Source organism: Lissotriton helveticus, chromosome 1_2, assembly GCF_964261635.1.
Source record: "Lissotriton helveticus chromosome 1_2, aLisHel1.1, whole genome shotgun sequence".
NCBI lineage: Eukaryota > Metazoa > Chordata > Amphibia > Caudata > Salamandridae > Lissotriton > Lissotriton helveticus.
Window position 1 is genome coordinate 429,310,299 of NC_136058.1, and position 24,308 is coordinate 429,334,606.

The following is a 24,308-nucleotide window of genomic DNA, read 5'->3' on the forward strand; positions in this document are numbered from 1 at the left end:
GTAGTTGAACGAATGAACCGAGATTTAAAGCAATCTTTGACAGCCCGGGTTATAGGCACTGGCAGAAACTGGCTGGCTCACCTCTATGGCGTGCAGCGTGCTCTTAATAATCTCCCTAGAAGGTCTCTGGGTGGGCGGACCCCATACGAAATGCTCTTTGGCATCAAGATGTTCGTCCCTGACCTTGACGGTCTAGACTCGGTGGTTCGCGCCACTTGCTTTGACGCAGATGAACATTGCAATGTTTTACAGAATCTACAAAAGACGAGAGACACTCTTGCAAAGGAACATTTGCCCTCCACATCGGATGATGCGTTGCAGATCCCGGTAGTTGGCTGGCTACCCCAAGTTGGAGAACTGGTTCGAGAGAAGATCGACAACAAGAAAGAGTTTGGTCCCTCCTATCGAGCTCCGGTCCCAGTGCTTGGAGTGAAGGGCACAAGAACAGTCATTTTACCACCACTTCCAGGTCGTAAGGAAAACAGGTTTATTTCTATTGACAATGTCAAGATACACAGAGTGGCCGATTCTTCTTAGCATGACACCGGCTGTTTCCTGTCCTTCCATTGTGAGAAATTCAATTATGCCCACTGCTTCTAATAATGAACCTGAGGTGGCCATCGAATTACCTGCTGTTTCCAGTCCATTATTGAATAATTTACCAGGAACTAACCTTGATGAGACAGACTATACATACCCCACTGATTTGTCCATGCCTGACCTGCAAGCTCGTTTAGCCACGGAATCCAGCTTTTCATTTGACTCTGCTTCCCTTGCCTCGAAAAAACCCTCTAAAATTGCATTATATGCTAGCCTGTTAAAAAAACATTTTTTGATACCTCCTTGGATATACATTTGGCTGGTCCTTTTTTCAGTTTACCTTTTTATGTCAATTGGTTTTGTGTTTTATTTTTTTCGGATTATGAATGGACACTATGTCGAGGAGAGAACTTGCATTACACATTTGAATGGAACTTTGGCCCCACTTTCCTCTTCACATTCTACACACAGATTAAAAAGAGACTTGACTTTGGTTAACATCACAGCGTGGCCTGTTCTGGATGGAATCGCGTGGGATGCAGTTCGTTTTCAGATTCATGGCCCAACGGAAGTCGTTAATGTCCCTAATGTACTAAGAGTTAATATGGGGGATGTGGTGAAACAAAACATTCGTTCTGATGATTGGGATGTTAATGCTGTGGAAAGTTTGTTTTCTGATTTGAAATATTATGCTGCTTTTGATGCTGAGGATTTATATTTAGAATCTGCTAATTATGGTGAATTGTTCTGTTACCAACATTATGGCAATCACTTCTTACACAAGACATCTTCCCGAAGGGATGCGGTTAATTTTACTCAGTGGGAACATTGCCCAGCACCAACACAAGGGAGTTCAGAAACGTTTCTTAAAAAGTATACTTATTTCACTGACTTTAATCAGTCCAATCCCGAGTCCTTTTATTTTAAATTTCACAAACAGCCACAGTCCAAGGTTCGACTTACAAATACAAAATTGTTATATTCAAAAGCCTTCCTGGATCAATTAGTTACTGGAGGGTATGAGTTATGGAAGGATACCATAGACCTTAAATCAGTTTGGGGCTCAAGGGCCTGGCAGGTACAAGGCACTGAGGCTTTGCACCGTGCATGTCTCATCCCAAATCATATGTGGTTTTTAAATGAAACCATTTCCCAGACCACATGCTTTGGATTGGCTACATCTAAAAGGTTGAACTCCCCGTCTTTCCCGGAGTTGGAGGAATATGAGAATTGGAGTAATTTTACTAAATTGTCCATTAGAGAAATACAGGCTCTGCTTCTGAATTCCTCCTTTAACATTTCCAGTATGAATCCCAAGGGTTGGCTGCTTTGGCACCGTAGTGCTGATTCTTGCCAAAAAAGATTTTTAAATATGACTGACGGTTTTAAGACTGTTAGATCTGATCCCCGTTTTGATTTGAGTCATACTGTCACCTCTTACTCTGTTGGCAAGTTGTGTCAAGCTTGGCTGAAACATTCAACTTTACCTGCGGTTAAGTATCACCTTTCCAAACTGAATGCAGACGTGGATTTGAATGATTTCATTAAGGGCCCAGCTAGTGGCAGGTCGAAAAGGTGGTTATATGGTGTTTACAATGAAATTTGGAAACTCTCACAGATTGAGGCTGCTTCACGCCTTAGGGCTATTGATCAGGCGAATCTTGAGAAAGTGCTTGCAGTTGTTGACAATAGCATTAACGTGCTTTCCTCTAGAATTTACACATTAGATAATATTGTGTCGTCTGTTGTTGATATTGTACATGATGAAGTGTCTGTATTATACCATGGTCAAAATCAATTACGTTCAATCATGCAGTTTGCATGGACACTACAGACTCTAAAAATGGGTAAAGTTCCCTGGGGATACATGAACGTTTCCTCTTTATTTGCACCGTTTAATTTGACAGACAAACAACGCTTGCTTTCAATGCGTGATGCTTCCTTTTCTATGCTCCATATTGAAAGATTGGAATCTTTACCTTTTTCTGTGGCGGAGACCACTGCTGCTACGTGGCTTATCCACGGTTTAATAACGCTGCCTTTTGCTTTATATAAGTTTTCAAATTGTATGAAATATGTGCCAATAGGTCGTTTTGAACCCTTAGGTAGCGGTTTTCTTCATGAGGTCTGGTCACTCCCATACACATACAGATGTTTCAAGGATGAACAAGAAGTTTATCTAACAGGGGATGAGTGTACTGAGACGCCAGATCATTCTTTAATGTGTAGACACATACAGTTACACGGTTCATGTAACAAGGACAGACCGAATATGGCTTGCGTTTTACAGGGCACGCCAGTTCCTGCTATCATCCCCACGTTTAAATTGTTAGAGAATGGTAGTTATTTAATGCTCAATAATGAAAACTGTTGTGGTTTAATTAAAGGTATAGCTTTCATAGTAACGGTTAGTGAGCGAGTTATTTGCTGCAGAAATGTTCTTTATCCTCCCACACGTGAACATAGGGAGTCTTCCATTTGGCCACAGATACCGACCTTGGGAGCAGAATTCAGCGGCATGGCTAGAATAAGAGCTCTATTGTCCCAGAAAGAGGTGGCCTTGAGCTCGGCCCGTGAAACTTTCGTGCTTCACATTGCTAACACCCGTACGGAGGTTCAGGCTCTTTTAAACACTGATTTGCCTTTGCATTTCGGAGCCATGGTCCGTTCTATCTTTAACGCATCCTCCACAACGGGCCTAGCACATTTTTTTAAAGTTGTTAGCGGTGGTCTCGTGACTTCCTTTGAGAAGATTTTTGGAGTCATCCCTGCCTTCTTCCATTCTATTTTTTCATCCTTATTTGGAGGGTTCCCATTTTTGCTTGCATTAGCGGCTGGCGCATTGGTGGTTTTCTGCCTTTTTAAATATGGATGCCCTTCCTGTGCAAGACCACGCACAGCTACTACTGACGCGGTTTCGCAACCGCATGCTTGATTATTATGGCACACTGCCGTTGGCGACTCTAAGCACGGCGTTTGGATTATCTTTTCGGTTCTCCTATTTCACCTGTGTCCAGCCTGTATTTTCGCTGCCTGACCTGTGATTTCCTTTGGGCCATTGATTTGTGTCTCTGCGGACCAGCATCTTCTGACGTCGATTTTGATCAACTGATGAGTCCTATCATTGCTCACGAGTTGGTTTGTTCTGACGAAAGGATTATGGCCTTGGCGTTGGCACATGGACTAATGGGTCCCTGGGATGTGTTGTCGGCAGCGCAAAATTTCTTGGAACAAAGTTTTCTTGAAAACCCACCGAGCTGTCCTCTGATGGTTATAGAGGATCCGGTGCTGGAAGATCACGTATGTTCCTTTCAACTTTTAAACTGGATGGCTGAACTGTTTTCGGATGAGGACAGTGACTTCCTCCTTGAGGCTGTTGCAGCTTACTTTTCATATACGGTCTTATCATAGACACTGCCTCAGATTGGCATGCTGATTGATAGCATTTCCTTGATTTTGTTGACTTTTGGTCAAGACATTTTATTTTTGCTTGCCTATTGGCTTGAGCCACATTATATTTGTGGGCTATTTTTTAGCGTTAGTTTTTATTATTGAATTTTTATTCATGCTCGTTTATAAATGGATTCTGCTCTCATGTGATGGCACTTCTGTTACCTTATTTAGTCCGTTCTCGGATCATGGGGGGGTGTTGTATAGCTCCTATATATCCTTATATCGTGTTAAGTTAGCATAGGTACGTTTCAGATTTAAACGCCATTTTTCCTTTCTTGCAACTTCTGCACACGACCCTTAATTGTTGACTTAGCTTTCAACCTAGTGGTTTGCCGTGGTGTATGTGAGAATAATATGTTATTGCTCTGATATCAGTCTTGTTTAATAAACCATGTCTGCACGGAGAGTGCTGAAGTTTCAGGAGCAACACGATATGGAATTGTTATGAGGTCTGATCTCCACGCCTTCATAGTCATAACACAAGTGCAGCCTTTGCCAACTTGGGCTTGAGGCGGGATTGATATTGCTTTGCAGGAGAATTGTTAACACACTTGATGCGGTGCACATGCAGAGAGAGCTGGTGTATGCTGATGTGATTCCTTCATGCTAGGACACTAAGGTATGGGCCCGCCCTAAAACAACCCAAAGAGACCTTCTTAGATAATAATATAATATATGTGTTAGGGAGGGTGAGATATAAGTGTTGTTAACTCTTATTCATGACAGCATGTTAACATGCTGTCACCATTCGCTTTTTATGTCTTAGTAACTATGCTGATAATTTTGCTACTGATAATAAGTATACTTGTATTATCAAAGATACTGCGCCTGAGAAGACGGCATTAGTAAATAAACATTTCAAATGCACATGTGTCTTCTTTACTCCATGTTCTGGTTTGTAATGATAATATAACGAAAGAGTGTTCATGAGTCCCACGTACCCTGAGGTACTGTAAGTTCATGTTCTGGTTTGTCTAAACATTGGGTGTTTGATATGTCCAATGAGACACTGTAGCTAGCTCGGTAAGGGGTGAGTTGGTTGCTAAGGTAAGTTTTGGGACACCCTAATTTGCCGAGGTTCCACTCCTCTGTGCACAGTTCTGTGTGAGTACAGAAACCCTGCAACAGGACAAGTAAAATCCTTTGGCAAGTACAGGTAGACATAATACACACTGTCAAGGGTTCAATCAATGCCGCAGAGTGATCACATGTTACATAAAGCAAGTCCCTCGGCTGCTAACATATTTTCTGTTACAATCGTTCTTGACTCTAATTCACATAAACGGTGTTTACAAACATGACATAGGGATACATCAACTGTACCGACATCAAAAAAGGAGTTTAGCATCCGGTGTAGTTGATTATTGACATGTATCTCGGGACAGTCTAACCCACCCCTGTTGGGACTATGCGCTGTTCTTTCTGGGTAGGGGGTCTTGTCGCTGCGCCTCTAGGTATGTTCTGAAAGGTCCCCAGATATCTTTGGGCCTGGAGGTGGGGGGACCGTTATTGCGTATAGGTCGCTGTTTGTGGAACAGGACGCCATGCTCTTCAGCCATCCCTTCATCGATGGTGCTGTTCTGCCACCCCAATGAATGGATACCTCCCTTTTGGCCAGTAGTAAGCTTATGGCAACAAACCTGCGAATTGCCAGTGGGAACTGCTTTACATATCCCAACAGAGCAATCTCGGGCAAGGGGGTCATCGGTACCTTAACCATGCCACTCACTATCTTATGTATTCCTACCCAGTATGAGTGTTTGCGTGGACAGGTCCAGGCGAGGGGGGCGAAGTCTGCATTTGGAGCGTTGCATCTTGCACAATGGTGCGGCCTGGCAGGGTCTATCCTGTGGAGTCTGGAGGGGGTAATGTATATCCTACGAAGAAACTTAAAGTGTATTAGTTTGTGTCAGCTACTAAGGAATGGGCATCTAACCCGTGTTTGTATTTTCCTGGCAATAGGGGAGGTTTTGGGTATTTCACTATTGTCTCCCATAATGGAGCTTGTGGCGCAGTAGTGGTCGAGGCACAGTACTTCCACGAAGCAGGTTGTTTGAAGACAAGGCAATGTGCAGTGGACAGTTAATGTTTCAAGTTTGCTACAGCATAAATTGGTGGCTGGGGCGCAGACACTGCTGAAGTTTGGATTCAGTTTTTCGCTCCGGGAGCAGCGCAGACATGCCAAGAAGCCTTACAAAAACGGAGCCCTGCGGGAGAAGAGAGGGAGAACAGCGCAGGCCGCGGCCGAGCGAGTGCATATGCAGGGAGGAGATCCCCAAGGGTGCTTTGGAAATGCTGTACCAGGTGTCGACGGGGGAGCAATCACAGGCACCGTACCTGTGTGCCCCTACGATCAGCGCAGACATAAGAGTGCCGCGCTCAGACCGCCGAAGGTCAAACGGACCTCCCGCCAGTACCGAGCGCCGCTTTGCCCAGATTGTGGCTGCTCAACGATCCGGCCCGTGGCCCGGTGACTCGCAGCACCCCAGCTGCTGGCTCAGTCCCTCCGCTGCTGCACCCGGAGTCTCCTCATATCGTCGATGCCGCCATCTTGAAAGTCGTCCGTCCGGCTGGAGTCGCCGATTTCTGCCGTTCCGGTGGTTTTCTCGCAGCACCGCAGGGAGACTTTATATCAGGATCCCTTCCGCTGCATTATGGTGTCTTTTCCCTGCCCGGTAGCCTCGCTGGATAGCGGGACATCACGTTGTTGCAACGACTGCTGGCGGAGCTTCAAAGCCGAGCGACCATCTTGGTCTCTGGCTTGGCCACGCCCCCGGCTCTTACCTCTTCTTCAGCCCTGGTGCCACTGTGCCTGCTGCACTAATAATAGATGTGCCTATGTTCTCTGTCCTAGGAGCATTTTGCACTTTGACCCCTAACCTTCAGTGCCCTGAGAGTTGGTTGCACTGGGCTGTTTACATTTATGTGCCCTCATGTGACTCCATCTGCCCTCATATGAACCATACATTAGATAAGACCCTTTCAACTCTGCGATCCGGAAGGGCCTCTCTGAAACCTGATATGCAGAGAATAGATAGAAGAAACCAAAGCAAGAGAGAAAATGGGGATATAAAAAAGAGTGAATGTTGTAGAAAAACAGAACGAGAAACAGCAAAGGAGAAACAAAGGTTATGAAGTGCGTGTGTGATTAAGGTGACCAGGTGCCCCGGATTCACCAGGACAACCCCAGTTTTTCAAAATTCAAGAAATTTGTCTTGTGTCCCTGTTTTCTTAGAGGGCTAGCTGAAAGAGGCACATTTTTATGTATTCAAAAGGAGGACTGGCTAGTTTCTGTGATCAGAAAGCAATTTAATTTGCAGGTATGAAACGGTCTTTAAAATGGCATTTTATTTATTTCCTTGGCATTTCGATGTTGATAAGCACTGTCATTCCATACCCCTCAGTTGATGTAAAATAGTCGTCCTTCTTTTAGTTTTTGAAATTTACAGTTTTTTTGTTGTTTTCAAAATCTGGTAGTCTTATGTGTGACCAACATAGCAAAAGAGATAGAAAGATAGACTAAGAGAATCTGAAAACTAAGTGAGAAATAGCATGAGAGAATGAAATAGGGTAAGAACCAGAGCAAAAGAGAAACAAATTAACATGAAAGTGACTGCAAAATGAAGGGAATTACAGAATAGAGTGAAAAAGTCAAAGGTTAGCATTTAGAATTTGTGAGATGATGGATATCAGCCAGAGATTGTCAGATATGATGTCCCCCTTATTCAGAGTGCTTAAAGGTGCACACTCTGCAAGTAGGGTGGAGAGTGAGAAAGATGAGAAGGGACAGCAAGAGGAAACCCAAAAGTATCAGAGAACAGAGTGAAAAAGAGGACAGAAAGAGGGTGATGCAGACAATGGTTGAGAAGAAGAGCAAATAAGGCAAAAATAAAGAGAGAGATAAAAGGAGACAAAGATGAGGATGAGAGAAGAACAGAGGGATAAAAAGAGCAGCAGAGCTAGAAGAGAACAAGATCAAGAGAGCGAAAATACAACAGACAGTGAGACAAAAAGTAAAAGCAAGAAGAAAAAGAGTGAGAAAAAAACAAGATTGAAAGAAAAAAAGGCTGTTGAAAAAGAGGAAGAGAGTTAAACGAAAACAGTGAGATAATACGGGAAAAAGAAAGTGAGAAGCTAGAAAGAGAAAGTAAGAGATAAAGTAAGAGCATGAAGGACCACTAGAGTGAGGGAATGAGAGGCTGAAAAGGATAGAAGAGGGACCACATTCGTGAGAGACATGTAAGGAGAGAAAGTAAAGTGGACTGAGAAGAAAGGCTGCATTGAAGGAATTTGTGATGTTAAAGGTTTTTTTTTCACAAATTGACGTACTTTTCATGAATACTATAACCAGGCGCAGGTAGCAATGTCTTTTGTACGGGATTTACTAATGAAAATCAAAACAATTACACCACTTGTAGGTGGTGGGAATAAAGAAAAAGCAGCAATATTGATCCATTAAAAAAATTCAGGATAAACAGTTTGAAATTATCTCACAATAGAATGATACATCGACTTTCAGTGCCAACTAGTTCTCACAATGAAATGCTGTCTGTAGACTGCTGTTTTGGGGAAAAAGTATGCCACAGAGTAATCGCAGGCACATCTGTGAAGTATAAATAGTCCAGTAATCATGATCGATACAAGACTTTGATTGCCAACGTGCTGCACTCCAAAGAGTAGGCAGTCGAAGCAGTTACAAATGGAGGCTGCATAGATTGAGAGAGAGAGAATTTACTAACTAGCCTACGGTAAACTGGAAGATCCTATTATAAATTGATATCTTTGAGCGTAGAGGTAAGGGCTGAGGAGCACATTGGGTGTCAGTGAGTACCCGAAAGTGAATAGGATCACTCATCAGTGAGGCAGTAAAGCCAGAGTCTCAGAAAATGCAGACCACTGCCATTGATCACATGTGAGTTTTATTGCGACAGTGCCCTGTCCCTCAGGGCCAACTAGCCCTCCTGTTACCTCCAGTAAGCCCCATACAGCTGGACTGCTGAGAGTGTTCAAAGGCCACGCCACCTTTTTACACCATTCTGCAAACGCGACTCCTGGCGCACTGCTGCTCAGGGGATGAAGTTCACTTTAGTCCTGAGGGCCTCAGGACACAACAGGACATCATTGCCCCATCAGCAATGCGCCACAAAGCGCGTTTGCAAAGTGGTGTAAAAAGGGGCGTGGCCTCGGACCACCTCTCAGAAATCCCACAGTGTGCTGCTTGCTGGAGGTACCTGGTGGGCTAGTTGGCCCCTAAGGACCCATAAGATGCAAGGGGACTTCATCCCCCAACCCAAAACGCGCCAGAAGGCGTGTTTTCAAGTGGTGCAGGGAGGGGGCGGGACCTCCGGTGAGATCCAGCTTCGGTTTTCTTTTTTGTTTTTTAGGAGGGGGCTGTTTGCCCCGCCTTCTCTTAACATTCTTTGGGCCCGGGGACCACCTCCCCCGGGGCCTGGCCTTGTTTTATTTATTTTTTTACAGGGAGGGTGTCCCCATGCCCCTGGGTCACTTGTGACCCCGGGGACCCAATACCCCAGGACCTGGCCTTGTGTAAAAAAAGAATTGCCGGGAGGGGGGCAGCGTGGCCTCACTCCCCAGGGCCACCTCTAGCCCCGGGGACCACATCCCCCAGGGCTGCCCTTCCATTAAAAAAAAAATCAATAAACTAAAGATGAGATGGCTTTGTGGCCCCCCTCCTGTGCCATTTGTGGCCCAGGGACCCCACCCCCGGGAGCCGACCCTCAATTCGAGGGGAGCCCCAATGCCCCAACGGTCCCTGCTGGCTCCTCGCCTCCTGCAGGAACCATAATTGCCTTTGGGCAAGGGGAGCTGCTAACATGCAGCTCCCCTTGCCCTAAAGCAATTCTGCTTTGCTTCTTGGAAGCGAGAGCAGGTTTCCTGCTCTCGCTTCCAAGAAGCAAAGCAGAGTATGCTATGGCATAGCGGGAGACATTGCAGCTGGCTCTAGGGGGTGATGGTGCCCAGGCCATCAAGGGCTCTAGAATGGGGGCTGCGTGGCCCCCCTCCCAACGAGTACAAAGCCCCTTGGAGGTGGTGGTCCCCGGGGCCCAGGGTGTCATGAATTCACCCACCTGTACTCCGGTTTGTTCCTTCCTTGATGCTTCTATTACCCAACTCCCTCTGAACTCCACCAGAGAGGCAAGGATAGGATTCACTTGCCGCCCTGATCGAACCCCGGGGGAGGGGGAAATAGGGACGAGAGAAAAGAGAAGACAAACTGGATTCTTGTAGACCGACTTGACAATTCAGTCGTGTAGAATGTCTCTCGAGAAAGGCAAAGTGTTACTGGGCTTCAGTTTTCAGCTCGTGTATAATCTGATAAATGTACCCGATTAATCTGAACACCCTAAATCACTTCTTTAGGTCAAACATCTGCTTTGGAACTCTTAACTGGGTATACCTGAATTTCCCTTAACCATTTCTCAAAAGGATTCTTGAAACTAAAAGAAAGAATAAACCAAAAAAAACACTACAGGTGCACTAATAATCTGTGATTGCTCAAATTATCACATTTCCTTTACAATATTTGCTCCGTAATTTCACATTAAATATATACAAATAATAATTACAAACAAGCTCTCTGTTCCCTTTCAGTCTTCTAATCAGACTCAAGGTATTTACACAAATGTCTGTTTTACTTTAACATTCTTCACTTACTCAATGTCCTTAAAGTCCTTGGATTGTTTCAGGAAGAGTTTCAAAACGTTCTCTTGATTTATAGAAGGTCAAGAGGTCTGCCACAGTTTTCATAAAGTTTAAATTCTTACAGGTATGTGTTCAAGCATGCTGACGCTTTACCATTCAGAGCGAGGTGTTGCTTGGCAACCCTTTGTTGATTCTCTTTTCTTTTCTCCTTTGCAGGAAATCGGAAACAGTGCCGGGAGAGGATCTGGAGCCGGAAATTCAGAAACAGGAAGGAATGTCTGAAATGTGCTCCGGGCAGCAAGAACACAGCCGAAGACACTGAGTGAAGACAGGGAAGGTGTGGTAAATAAATAAATAATACCTCTATTTTTGACTGGATATACAATAACAGATAGCTCAATAAATAAGAGGCAAGATTCGAGGTAGCTGGAGTTTGCAGGTTTAATACAGCATAAAGGACAGGAACAGGACAACCTGCACGGGAATAGGATGGCAGCGCTGCACGGGGCAGGGACAAAGGAATGGTAACTTTTCATAACAGTGCACAAGTATATATACTTAAACAAAATACATGGTATTCAATACAATAGGCGTAGCAGTGGGCAGGGCCTGTAGCAGTCGCGAAAGATAAGGCAGAAAGTAGGTGTAACAAGAGGCGTGAACAGGGCGTATACATAGACATGTGATGTAAACGTAACGGAATATGTCATAAATGGGGCGGAAACATGGAGGGGGCTACCTAAGGAGCCGGGACCTCTAACCTAGTGGTGCGCGCAAGCTGGCAATGACGTGTTACTAGGGAGAAACTGGGGGCTATGACTTCTGAGCTAGAAGGAGAGACGAAAGTCTGGAGTGTCAGAGCGACATGTACCTAAACACTATCTAGTATCTGATGTTTAGAGAACATGTTGATAGAATCCAAAAGTTATCAGGGTAAAGGCTAACAGACTCTAAGACTGGTGCATGCATTATTCTACATGTAGTGTGTGTTGAGGAATATTAAATGACCATAAATACAGTATTTCTCTTACATGGAGACGTAAAGGCTAGACGATGACTGAAACTATTGATGCGATTCAGTAGCTTAGGAATGCAGAGAAGGAGAGCTGGACTGATAACTAGAATCATAACATACTCTTGGCAGACTGGCAGGCAGAGCCAGGCCGAGCCGGGCACTGTGAGGCAGGAAGTAAGTGAAGGGTCAGGGATACAGGTGGGGGCTGTATCGCTCCTCAGCGAGGGTTCAGGAGACAGGAGCTGAATCTGGTGTCCGGGCCCTTTTGAGGCCTAGAAACGGAGACTTTTCAATGAAATAACGTGCACACTGAGAAACGTGGCAACGTAACTTTACATAGGCCTGATGCTCGTAGCTTTCACGAGAACTGGAAACTCGCATACTAGAGATGGACACAACTGTAATTGCGTCTTTAATCGATCATGGGGAATACATATGCATATTAATCATGCACATACAACATAACATGGGGAACACGTAGGGACACAGAACATGGCAAAATTTACTTTTCCACATTCCCTCCTTGTCACTACGTTTCCATCAGGAAACATCAATATTCATGATACCATCTATCATTTCATACAGTATCATTTGTTCGTCTCGAATTGCCTTGGAACGGGACTTAGGACGGGACTTGGGACTAGGAATACAAGAGGTAGCACAAATGCCGCAAATCGCAGGGCCACATTGTAAACAGAGGCAGCAACTGAATATGATCGCTACTGCAATACCTAGAAATGACAATACTTTCCATCCCCAGGCAGAAATTATACTCCAAAACCAACCGGACCATGTCCAGGTGCCTGGATTCTGGTGTAACTGATGGGCAATTTTATGAAGTCTGGTTATAGCTGAATAAACAGACGGCGCGTTATTAGGAATGAAAATGCAGCAACTAGATCCGATGACTCTACATGCTCCTCCTCTATCGGCCAGTATGACGTCAAGAACGAGACGATTTTGGAGCACGACAAATCTCATAGCAGATTGCTCTTCGGTTAAGTTACCTAGGGCAGAGGTAGTCTCATTCACTACTGCTTCAAGGGTTCTGGTTAACCTACGGATTAACTTACTATTCTGGATAGGTCCTATAAAGAAGAAGAAACCTCTATTGAAGTCTGTATACTGTTCTAGAGCAGTTTCAGTTTGATCGACAATCGGGGACTCGATCTCCCTTCTATGTCTAATGTGTACTAGATGTGTGTTTCTATGATAATCAGATGCGGCTAGAAAAACTGGTGGCAGTAGGAAGGCAATGTAACAGGTTCCATCCCAATCGAGGGGCAGACGAACATATGCGGTCTGACCACAAACAAAATAAGAATGACGTGAAGCTTTGAAAATAGATTTCCCACTGTCACTATACTTGACAATAGTAGTACAATCACTATGTCCTACATGTGCGGAACCATTATTTCGGACACATAATTCGCCTTTGACTGGTAGTACTGAAATAGCAGGTAAGTCTGGAGTAGTATCAGACTGAACATTCAGGACCATAAAATTCGAAGAATAATTACCCAAATTATAAACTTCATTTTCTAGGTCTAACCCGGTTCTATGGGGAAGACCTTGCTTGTCTGGAAAACATGTACTGTTCAGAAGGGACATATCAGTTGAGGATGACGTTAACGTGGACCAGGCTCCACATGAACCATTATGTGAAAACGGATAAGGAAACAGTGGCAGAACTCCCTTCGGTGTCTGGAAAGGGGGGAGTCGACCACACACCCAACAATTAGTGGCATTGCTGGTCTGGTGTGAATAGTGTAACATACGGATAAATGTATTGTTGCGCATAGCAAGACGATAGGATAGTTCGTGAGGAGGCAGATCACTAAACGTATGCTCTACTGTAGCATTAGAATACTTATTTACATGAGAAATTGGAAAACATAAATGAAATGCATAACTTGTACAGGTAATCATTAAACTCAAAAACAATATAAAACTTAGAAAAACGATACATCGGATAGAGTTTTGACTAACTCTCTCACTATGGGGGTCTATCTCATACATGTCAGATACCTGTCTAACCGTTTCACCCAGGGGGACTTAGACAATTAAACTGGTTGACTTAATTTACTAGACCGGAGCTTACTTTTATACTCCTGCTGTGGAGTTTTCTCTAACAGGGAATCCTTTGAATCAGAGTCAATAGCGGGACAGTCCTTGATAATAGTATCTTGGCAGTCTTTAAAATCTTGACAATCCTTGGAAATGTTCTTGGAAACAGTTTTTAGTCGGAGTCCGTGAAATTTCTTGACATGCGACAGGTGCACCCACCCCTTCCTGCCTTCCAACTTGACGGCAGTACGGGTGGTCAAAAGGACTAACTTCGGTTCCTTCCAGCGAGGCTCCAGCGGACTTGAACGATCGAAATTCCGGACAAGCACTAGACTTCCTGGAACGATTTCATGCGGTTTCACCTCGGTATTGTCTGGAAATGCGGCGGCGACCTGTGAACGACAAGAGTGTAGGGCAGACATCAAGGAAGCTAGGTAATCTGTCAGCATATTACTGGAAACATCTGTAATACTTCGGGGTCTAGGTGTACCCCACACGTTCGGGGGGCGGCCGAATACGACCTCATAAGGGGACAGACCTGATCTGGAATGTGCGACCATGCGCATATAGAACAGAGCGACTGGCAGGGCAACTAACCAGTCTACACCTTTTTCTTGACAGACTTTGGCAATACGGATTTTCAAGGTTTGATTATGTCTCTCTACGAGACCGGCTGCTTCTGGATGGCGTACACAATGGAACTTCCACTGGTACCCTAACAAAAGGGAAACATGCTTCATAAGTTCGGATGAGAATGGCTGGCCGTTATCTGAGTACACGACCCTAGGGAGTCCATAACGGGGGAAGAATTCACGAACCAGCTGCTTGGCAGTGGTCGCGGCTGTATAATCTGGGACTGGATATGCCTCTGTCCACCTGGACAAAGCGCATACAACTACAAGGACATACTTGAAACCTCGACATCGCTCCATCTGAATATAATCCATCTGGAGGACTTCAAAAGGGTGGTCAGGAGGCTGGAATCCACCTTGTTCCACCGGGACACTTTTACCTGGATTGAATTGACAACATATCATACAGGTACGGACTTTCTGCTTGGCTGCAGCTCGTAAATGCTTGTTAAACCAAATGTTCTGGATACTGTCTATCATGGCTTTTTCTCCTAGGTGTGCAGGACTATGTGCGGTATTAATAATGACTGGAACCATTGAGTCGGGGAGAAACCATGTGGCCTTTCCCTTCGTCAACCATCCCTGATCTGTCTGGACCCCTCCTTGTTCGGACCATTTCTTGATTTCTTCGGGAGTAGCATGTGACTGGATATCTATGACATCTTGAGTAGGGTCCTTAACTGTCATACAAGTAGTCGGTTCTAGAGTGGATGTCGGTGTCTTGTTGACTGGTATGTCTGGTGTCTGTGCTGTAAGCTTGGCTGTTCGATCTGCTAGATCATTACCTTGAGAAATAATGTCAGTAACTTTCGTATGTGCTTTGCATTTCATGATAGCGATAGATGTCGGTAAATGTATTGCATCTAACAGAGCTTGAATAAGGAACCCATGCTGAATCTTGGTTCCATGAGAAGTCATAAAACCTCTCTCCTGCCAGAGCACTCCAAAGTCGTGTACAACTCCGAATGCGTAGCGTGAATCTGTGTAGATATTAACTTTCAGGTTCTTGGCATGTATGCAGGCTTGTGTCAGAGCGACTAGCTCTGCTGCTTGAGCAGACAGGGTGTCAATACGGTGTGTTTCTATAACTTCAGTCTCAGTAGTCACTCCATACGCGGCTACTAGTTCTCCTGTACTTGTTCTCATACATGAACCATCCACATAAAGTGTCAGGTCGGGATCTGGTAATGGAATATCTGTCAGATCTTGTCTTGGCTTTGTCATAGTGTTAACAACTTCCACACAGTCATGTGTGGCAGGATTTGAAGTAACTGACGGTAACAGTGTAGCAGGATTTAGAACGTTGCAGCGTCTGATTTCTATGTGTGGCTGGAACAGTGTCAATTCATAACCTGTTAAACGTGCAATGGTCAAGTGCTGAGTCTGGGTTCGGTTTAAAAGAACTTCCACGGAGTGTGGAACTTGTACTGTCAGGGAGTGTCCTAATACTATGGAATCACTTTGTCTGATAGCTAGTGCTGTGGCTGCAACTGACTTGAGGCACGCAGGCAGAGCCTGGGCTACTGGATCTAGTGTGCTCGAAAAATAAGCACAGGGCTTGTATTGTCCTGCTTGATCTTGTGTGAGAACAGATAATGCTGTACCATTACGTTCTGTGACAAAAAGTGTAAAAGGCTTACTGTAGTTCGGAGTAGCTAGAACAGGAGCTTGGCATAAAGCTTTCTTTAACTCATTAAAACTAAGTGTATGTTCCTGGGTCCAAGGGAGGACAGTCGATACGGCTGCCTCCTGTGTCGTTAACTGTATCAGTGGTTTGGCTAGAAATGCATACTGAGGAATCCATTGTCTGCAGTAAGAAGTGAGGCCGATAAAAGCACGTACCTCCTTCTGTGTCTTGGGCTGAGGAAGACTCGCTATTAACTGGATACGGTCAGGTGTCAACTGCCTACCCCTCTTGGACAGTAAGTGGCCTAAGTAGATCACTTGCTGGACACAGAATTGAAGCTTCGAAGGGGACACCTTGTGCCCCATCTCGGCTAGGAAATACAGAACGGTAAGTGACGCACGCTCGCAGGCACGTTCAGAACGGGCTGTGATCAGTAGATCATCGACATACTGGAGCAGGGCAGTGTCAGTTGGCATGTGAATGTTGTCCAGTTGTCTCTTAAGTGCTTGACTGTAAATACTAGGACTTTCTGTGAAACCTTGAGGAGCTCGTGTGAATTTATAGCTCCTTCCATTTAAACAAAATCCGAAAAGAAACTGACTGTCTGGATGAATGGGGACACTGAAAAATGCGTTTTTGAGGTCTATGACTGTGAAAAATGTAGCCTCAGAATCAATGGCTGTCAATAGGGAAGAAATATCTGGAACAACTGGGTACTGGGGAATGATACATTTATTAAGTTCTCGAAGGTCAATCACTAATCGATATACTGGGGGTGCATTTGGATCAGTACGTTTCATGACTGGAATGATAGGAGAATTACATACATTGGAGTCAGTTTCTACAACCACTCCTTGAGCAATGAGCTCGTCAATAATTTTGGATAAGGCTGCTACAGCCTCAGGTGGCAATCTGTACTGTCTGATTCGTGGTAACACTACACCTTGCTTGAGAGTCACACGATGGGGTGTGATTTGCATAAAACCAACATCAGTTGGACCTTGTGCCCATAGATGCTGCGGAACATTAGACAATCTCGGATCAAAATCTCGTAAAACATAGTGACCCTTGAAGTCACGTAAAAACAAACGTATTCCCTCTGGGGAACAGCAAATAACTGCACCTAATTCTTCCAGTGTCTTAATTTCCAACAAATTTTCTGGACATGATTTCGTAAGCAATAGATCAGTAGTTCGGGACAATGGTCCAACTTCTAAAGTAACTGGCTTTGATATCTCGTTTACAATAGGCTTTCCTGAAAATCCAAGGGAAACATTTCTAGAGCCTGAGAGCGGAGCCCCTGGAACCTCGTCATGACTAATAGTCGTCCTACTTGCCCCTGTATCAATCAAAAACTTTCTGTCTTTCCCTAATACTTGACTGTGAACATAGGGACCTTCTTGATCTACAGGAATCTCGATGAGAGGCAAGCCTACCTCCCTCTCTAGGCTGTTTCATGAATACGCTTGATACTCTGGATACTCGGACTGTGCATACTGGTACATCTGCTGTGTAACATGCTGTGTTGCAGCGATAGGCTGCGGTGCTGTAACTGTCTGTTGTGCATTCTGTGGCTGAGAAGTCTGTGAAACCTGTTCTTGTCTAGGTGGACGTGGTCTTTCTTTAGTCTTACCAGTGGCTATGTTGTGTTTCAGAACTGCACACTCGTTTATAAAATGACCTAGCTGTTTACAATAATTGCATGTCCCTTTAACGGGAACTGCAGGATGACTGGCTTGATTCGGACCCCTCTTCTGACTGTCTTGTGGAACAGATTGTGCAACTAGTACTTTCATTTTCGTGTCTTTCATACGTTTCCTTTCGTGTTCTTGCTCTTCCCTGATTCGATTCTGGTGATACTGGAGCATCTGGAGCATTTGGGACGGAGTATTAGCTTGCCAGGTACTCTCGACTTTCAAAACTCTATTTTTAACTTGTGGGCTTGAATTCTCGACTAATTTAGTAACAAAAAGATGGGGGTATGACTCGCTACTCGTCTTCAAACCACTGTTTATGCTAAAACATTTCTTGAATCTAGAATAGAAATCACTAGTATCTTCGTCTTGTTTCTGTTTACAGGCTGAGATTGCATCCCAGTCTTCCTTTTTAGTGGCTAATAATCTAGGCAAAACTTGTATTAACAGTTCAGGTAATTCTTTACATTTGTCTCCAAGACCGGTACCTGGTACTCGTATCTTATCTTCAGCTTCTAGAGCTGTCCAATCAATCTTTTTCTCTCCCACCTCCCAATCCTTTTCCTTGAGTTTTTCGTATATGCCCGCAGGCAACAGGACTTTTAACATTTTAATTATATCTGGATACGTGTATTCTCCCATACGGAGCATGTCTTTTAATTCACGGTGGAACCCTGCTGGATCTTTGTCGTGACAGGGAATTAATTTCTTCATCTCTAAGAGTTCCATCTTTGAAACTGGGGTGTAAACAAATACTCGTTGCATCTCACCACCCGCTGTCCTAACTGGGTGTACTTCTCGTAACGGATGCTGTCTATCTATATAAAACGGTTTACTTTCTGGAGGTGAGACATGAACAAAATGCGGATTTAGGAACGTTCTATATTTGTGGCGCTGATCTAGAATGACACTAATTAAATCGGTGCCTAAACCTTTCCATCTATACTGGAGTAACTCGTTCATGACATCATGTAACGGACCTGGATCAGAATGTTGACCCTCATACAATGTAATGAGGTGTTGGATCATATACATACCCACCAGTCGCTGCTCGGCTGGGGGCAGTTTCAGAAACATTTGTGCCACTATTTCGTCTGGAAAAGTGGTAGAATCAGTAATCCATCGGACTGCTGATCGGGCTAGTTCTTGTTCATGCATGGTACTTAACTCACTATAACCGATTCGTGATTTCAGAATGTGATCGGTAGCTTGAAATACTTGTTCTAGAGAACCTTGTTCTGGTGCTGGAAGAGGAACAGTTTTCTTGTGTTCTAGGCGTAAATGTCGGTCTGGAAATCTAGATTTACCTACATACGCTATTCTGGCGGGATTCTCGTCGTCTACCTCTTCAGCAGAAGAGTCATTTTCTTTCTCGCTTCCTAGAGCTTCTTTGCGTTGTTCGTGTAACCTTATTATTTCTTTACGAATTTTCTTGTACATACTCTCTATACTATTGAGTGTCTTGTGCTTACCCTCGGCTATATTATCACTCCACTTTGTCAGAATTTTCATTTCGGTCGGATCTTTAGTCGGGGAATCTTGTTCCCTAATTAAACAATTGATCAGAAACTTTAATAGCATGAACTGGATCTCAGATTTTCTGTGAGACATGACTTCACCAATACTTTCTGGATCTTGTCCTGTACGGATGAAACAATACATTCTGTCTAGATCTTCTTTCATATTCGGTAGGGTGTCCAAATACTCGGTCACCCGTCTTACACGCAATGAATATAAAACCATATTATCATCACCTGGGACCGGATCATAACGGCATTCGGTAAGAGCTCGTCTGATATCTGCAACAGACTGATGTTTGGGCGTGCGCTGTAACGCACGTTCATGTAACTCGACTGACGTTACACGTTTGTGTGGCGGCGGGGTACCCGGAGGACCTCCTCCCGCGGCCCCTAAACTGGAATCGTCGACTGATACTCTTCGTGCTGGCAGAGTGACCAGTGTAGCGGGTACTTGTAATGTAGGCTGGACCGGGGGTACCGTAACAGGTGCTGTAACAGGTGCCCCGGTGACTGGAGGAGCAGGATTTACATTATTTACAGGAGCTGGCGGAACAGGATTTGCATATTCTGGGACTGTGTCGTCCAAATAGGACGAGAGAAAAATATCAGCTGCGGTCGGTTTGTGACGTAGCTTGGTCGGAACTAAGGGTGGCGGAAAATTACTGGATGCCTCCGGGGTTGCTTTTGGCAAGCCTTCGGCAAGAAGAGGATACATACCCTTAATAAGGGCATTCCTCTGTCTGTCTGACTGTTCGGTTTTAACTCGTTCACCTATTTCGATTAATTCCCTTTCTTGGGCTCTTTCTGAGGATTCTCTACTTAATTCTGACTTTCTGATTTCTTTTTCGGTTCTTTTATGAGATTCTTTGCGCCATAACTCGATGGCATCTTTCTGTGACTGTCTGGCTTTCTTTTTCCATAATGCTTCTTCTACTCGCATGATGCACTCGGCATCCCATGTACCCGATACGGGCCATCTATATTTCTCTTCTAACTGTTTGGTGTACTCCACCCACAAATCTAGATACAATATGGCACTTATGCCATGCTTTTGATACATAAAATGACCTGGACTGTCCCTAGGCGGGACAGGAACTGCTTCTTCTAACAGACCTTTTCTAGTTTTTAACTGACGCAATTTGGAAAACAATGGCATGACTGGGCTGGAGTCTAGACACAATACAATACACAATGAACACGATAATTACTGAAGAAACACCATTTTCATACCACGACATTGAAATACATGAATGACATTTAAAATAACAGTTCTGACAAAATACTACCTGGAATACTGAAAACAGAATACATGAATTTCTCGAGAACAGAACGGACTAGAACAGAAACTAGATGCACTGCTAAAACAGTACGAAACTTACCGGTCTCATAAAGAGACACGTCAGGACCCGCATCCACCTAAGTGGACACTTCGTGTTGGATCTGTGTACCCAAACCCACGGACCAGAGACAATGCAATTGACCCTGTCTAGATACTACCCCAGCAACGGTACTCACCGGGCAGCAAGAACGGAAGGCCTCGGACTGGACTGGACTGCTACGACGACGGACGGACGAACTTCGGACTTCAGTTACGGGTGGGCCTCCGGATACCTCGGACCTTGGACTCTCGGCTTGGGCTCTGGTCGGGACTCGCCGCGTTCCTCCACCGCCTCGTCTGGATGCTGGACCGCAACCTCCGTCTCCTCCGTGGGCCTGAGGGATACTTGAAGCAGAAATATCTGCACGTGCACGGTATGGTTCCGTCACGGCTGCAGAGGATCAGGGGGCTTGCGTGGCTTCACCGGCGCGTGGGGAAAGGGCAAGTCCCTATTCGGGCGCCATTATGTGGTAAATAAATAAATAATACCTCTATTTTTGACTGGATATACAATAACAGATAGCTCAATAAATAAGAGGCAAGATTCGAGGTAGCTGGAGTTTGCAGGTTTAATACAGCATAAAGGACAGGAACAGGACAACCTGCACGGGAATAGGACGGCAGCGCTGCACGGGGCAGGGACAAAGGAATGGTAACTTTTCATAACAGTGCACAAGTATATATACTTAAACAAAATACATGGTATTCAATACAATAGGCGTAGCAGTGGGCAGGGCCTGTAGCAGTCGCGAAAGATAAGGCAGAAAGTAGGTGTAACAAGAGGCGTGAACAGGGCGTATACATAGACATGTGATGTAAACGTAACGGAATATGTCATAAATGGGGCGGAAACATGGAGGGGGCTACCTAAGGAGCCGGGACCTCTAACCTAGTGGTGCGCGCAAGCTGGCAATGACGTGTTACTAGGAGAAGCTGGGGGCTATGACTTCTGCGCTAGAAGAGGAGACGAAAGTCTGGAGAGTCAGAGCGACATGTACCTAGGCATATCTGGTATCTAGTGTTTAGAGAACATGTTGATATAAACTAAAAGTCAGGAGGGGAAAGGCTACTTGACTCTAAGACTGGTGCATGCATTATTCTACATGTAGTGTGTGTTGAGGAATATTAAATGACCATAAATACAGTATTTCTCTTACATGGAGACGTAAAGGCTAGACGATGACTGAAACTATTGATGCGATTCAGTAGCTTAGGAATGCAGAGAAGGAGAGCTGGACTGATAACTAGAATCATAACATACTCTTGGCAGACTGGCAGGCAGAGCCAGGCCGAGCCGGGCACTGTGAGGCAGGAAGTAAGTGAAGGGTCAGGGATACAGGTGGGGGCTGTATCGCTCCTCAGCGAGGGTTCAGGAGAAAGGAGCTGAATCTGGTGTCCGGGCCCTTTTGAGGCCTAGAAAAGGAGACTTTTCAATGAAATAACGTGCACACTGAGAAACGTGGCAACGTAACTTTACATAGGCCTGATGCTCGTAGCTTTCACGAGAACTGGAAACTGGCATACTAGAGATGGACACAACTGTACTTGCGTCTTTAATCGATCATGGGGAATGCATATGCATATTAATCATGCACATACAACATAACATGGGGAGCACGTAGGGACACAGAACATGGCAAAATTTACTTTTCCACAAAGGAAGCAGGGTGGAGCGCTAAAGAGCTTCGGATGATCTGCCACCCAGGTTCGGAGTCAGGTGAGTGTTTTTCTTTCAAATGAGTATGTACTTGACTTAATATACCGTCGACTTTGACCAGCTTTCCATATTGATATTTAAATTATGATGAATTTCTGCCAGGTTTCATTTGCTTGCCACTTAATGCATTTTCGGGCAAAGTAATCTTTTATAACTATTTTCTATAATGTTCACCGCACTAAAAGCATTTATTACTGACAGTTTGGTGGTAATTTACATTCTACATTGTAAAACAAGCATTAGGAATGCATTAGGGCTCGGGTTTGTTTTAAGTTATAGATAATGGCATTGTAAATGGCAATGTGTTTTAGACACTCTGCACTACCACTCTGCACTCTGCACTACCAATCTGCACTCTGCACTCTCAATCTGCACTCTGCACTCTCAATCTGCACTCTGCACTCTCAATCTGCACTCTGCACTACCAATCTGCACTCTGCACTACCACTCTGCACTACCACTCTGCACTCTGCACTACCACTCTGCACTACCACTCTGCACTCTGCACTACCACTCTGCACTACCACTCTGCACTCTGCACTACCACTCTGCACTCTGCACTACCAATCTGCACTCTGCACTACCAATCTGCACTCTGCACTCTCAATCTGCACTCTGCACTACCACTCGCACTCTCAATCTGCACTCTGCACTCTCGCTCTGCACTACCACTCTGCGCTCTGCACTACCACTCTGCGCTCTGCACTACCACTCTGCACTCTGCACTACCACTCTGCACTACCGCTCTGCACTCTGAACTACCACTCTACACTCTGCACTACCACTCTGCACTCTGCACTACCAATCTGCACTCTGCACTACCACTCTGCACTACCACTCTGCACTACCAATCTGCACTCTGCACTCTCAATCTGCACTCTGCACTCTGCACTCTCGCTCTGCACTACCACTCTCGCTCTGCACTACCACTCTGCGCTCTGCACTCTGCACTACCACTCTGCGCTCTGCACTACCACTCTGCACTACCGCTCTGCACTCTGCACTACCACTCTGCGCTCTGCACTACCACTCTGCACTACCGGTCTGCACTCTGCACTACCAATCTGCACTCTGCACTACCAATCTGCACTCTGCACTCTCAATCTGCACTCTGCACTACCACTCGCACTCTCAATCTGCACTCTGCACTCTCGCTCTGCACTACCACTCTCGCTCTGCACTACCACTCTGCGCTCTGCACTACCACTCTGCGCTCTGCACTACCACTCTGCACTACCGCTCTGCACTCTTCACTACCATTTTGCACTCTGCACTACCACTCTGCACTCTGCACTACCAATCTGCACTCTGCACTACCACTCTGCACTCTGCACTACCAATCTGCACTCTCATTCTGCACTACCAATCTGCACTCTGCACTACCACTCTGCACTCTGCACTACCACTCTGCACTCTGCACTACCACTCTGCACTCTGCACTACCAATCTGCACTCTCACTCTGCACTACCACTCTGCACTCTGCACTACCACTCTGCACTACCAATCTGCACTCTCACTCTGCACTACCACTCTGCACTCTGCACTACCAATCTGCACTCGCCACCAGACACGGCGGACTCGTGGAAAATTAATGAAGTGACCTAGAGGGTGAGGATGGGATACTTTGCTACCATCGAGTTCGTAGAAGAACAAGATTACATACGAAAAACAAGCAGCACAGAAAGCATCACTTTCGCGATCGCAATTGTTTAAAAAAACCAGATCTGATGCATGTGATTCTCTACATTGCTGGCCGGCTGTTCATGCGCGCACACAGAGCTGAAGGGAAAAAAAACACAGCAGTGCACACGCTCCCAGCACCATCTGCCTTCAATTACCGGCACCTCGGACAGCTGGTAATTGAGGATTTATGTATTCTTCTGCGCGTGTCCGAACACTTTATGCAGATTTTATATACACTAAGCACAGGGGTTTGAGGCTATGAAAGATTGCACCTATCCATTAGTGTCCAATTTGTATCTAGAAAGTTTAGGTGCTAAG

The 24,308-nt window shown here is 45.1% G+C and overlaps 1 protein-coding gene across 3 annotated transcripts in view; it reads left to right on the plus strand.

Moving 5' to 3' along the window:
* Positions 1 to 24,308, plus strand: part of LOC144808004 (uncharacterized) — a 74,958-nt gene that overhangs the window by 14,106 nt on the left and 36,544 nt on the right. The window contains exons 3-4 of one of the 3 annotated variants that reach the window (XM_078673574.1): positions 10,873 to 10,993; positions 22,249 to 22,306. The gene's annotated coding sequence lies outside the window, so the exon portion shown is untranslated. Of the gene's footprint in view, positions 1 to 10,872; positions 10,999 to 22,248; positions 22,307 to 24,308 lie in introns of all 3 variants that reach the window. The other 2 variants (XM_078673575.1, XM_078673573.1) reach the window with 2 other exon arrangements.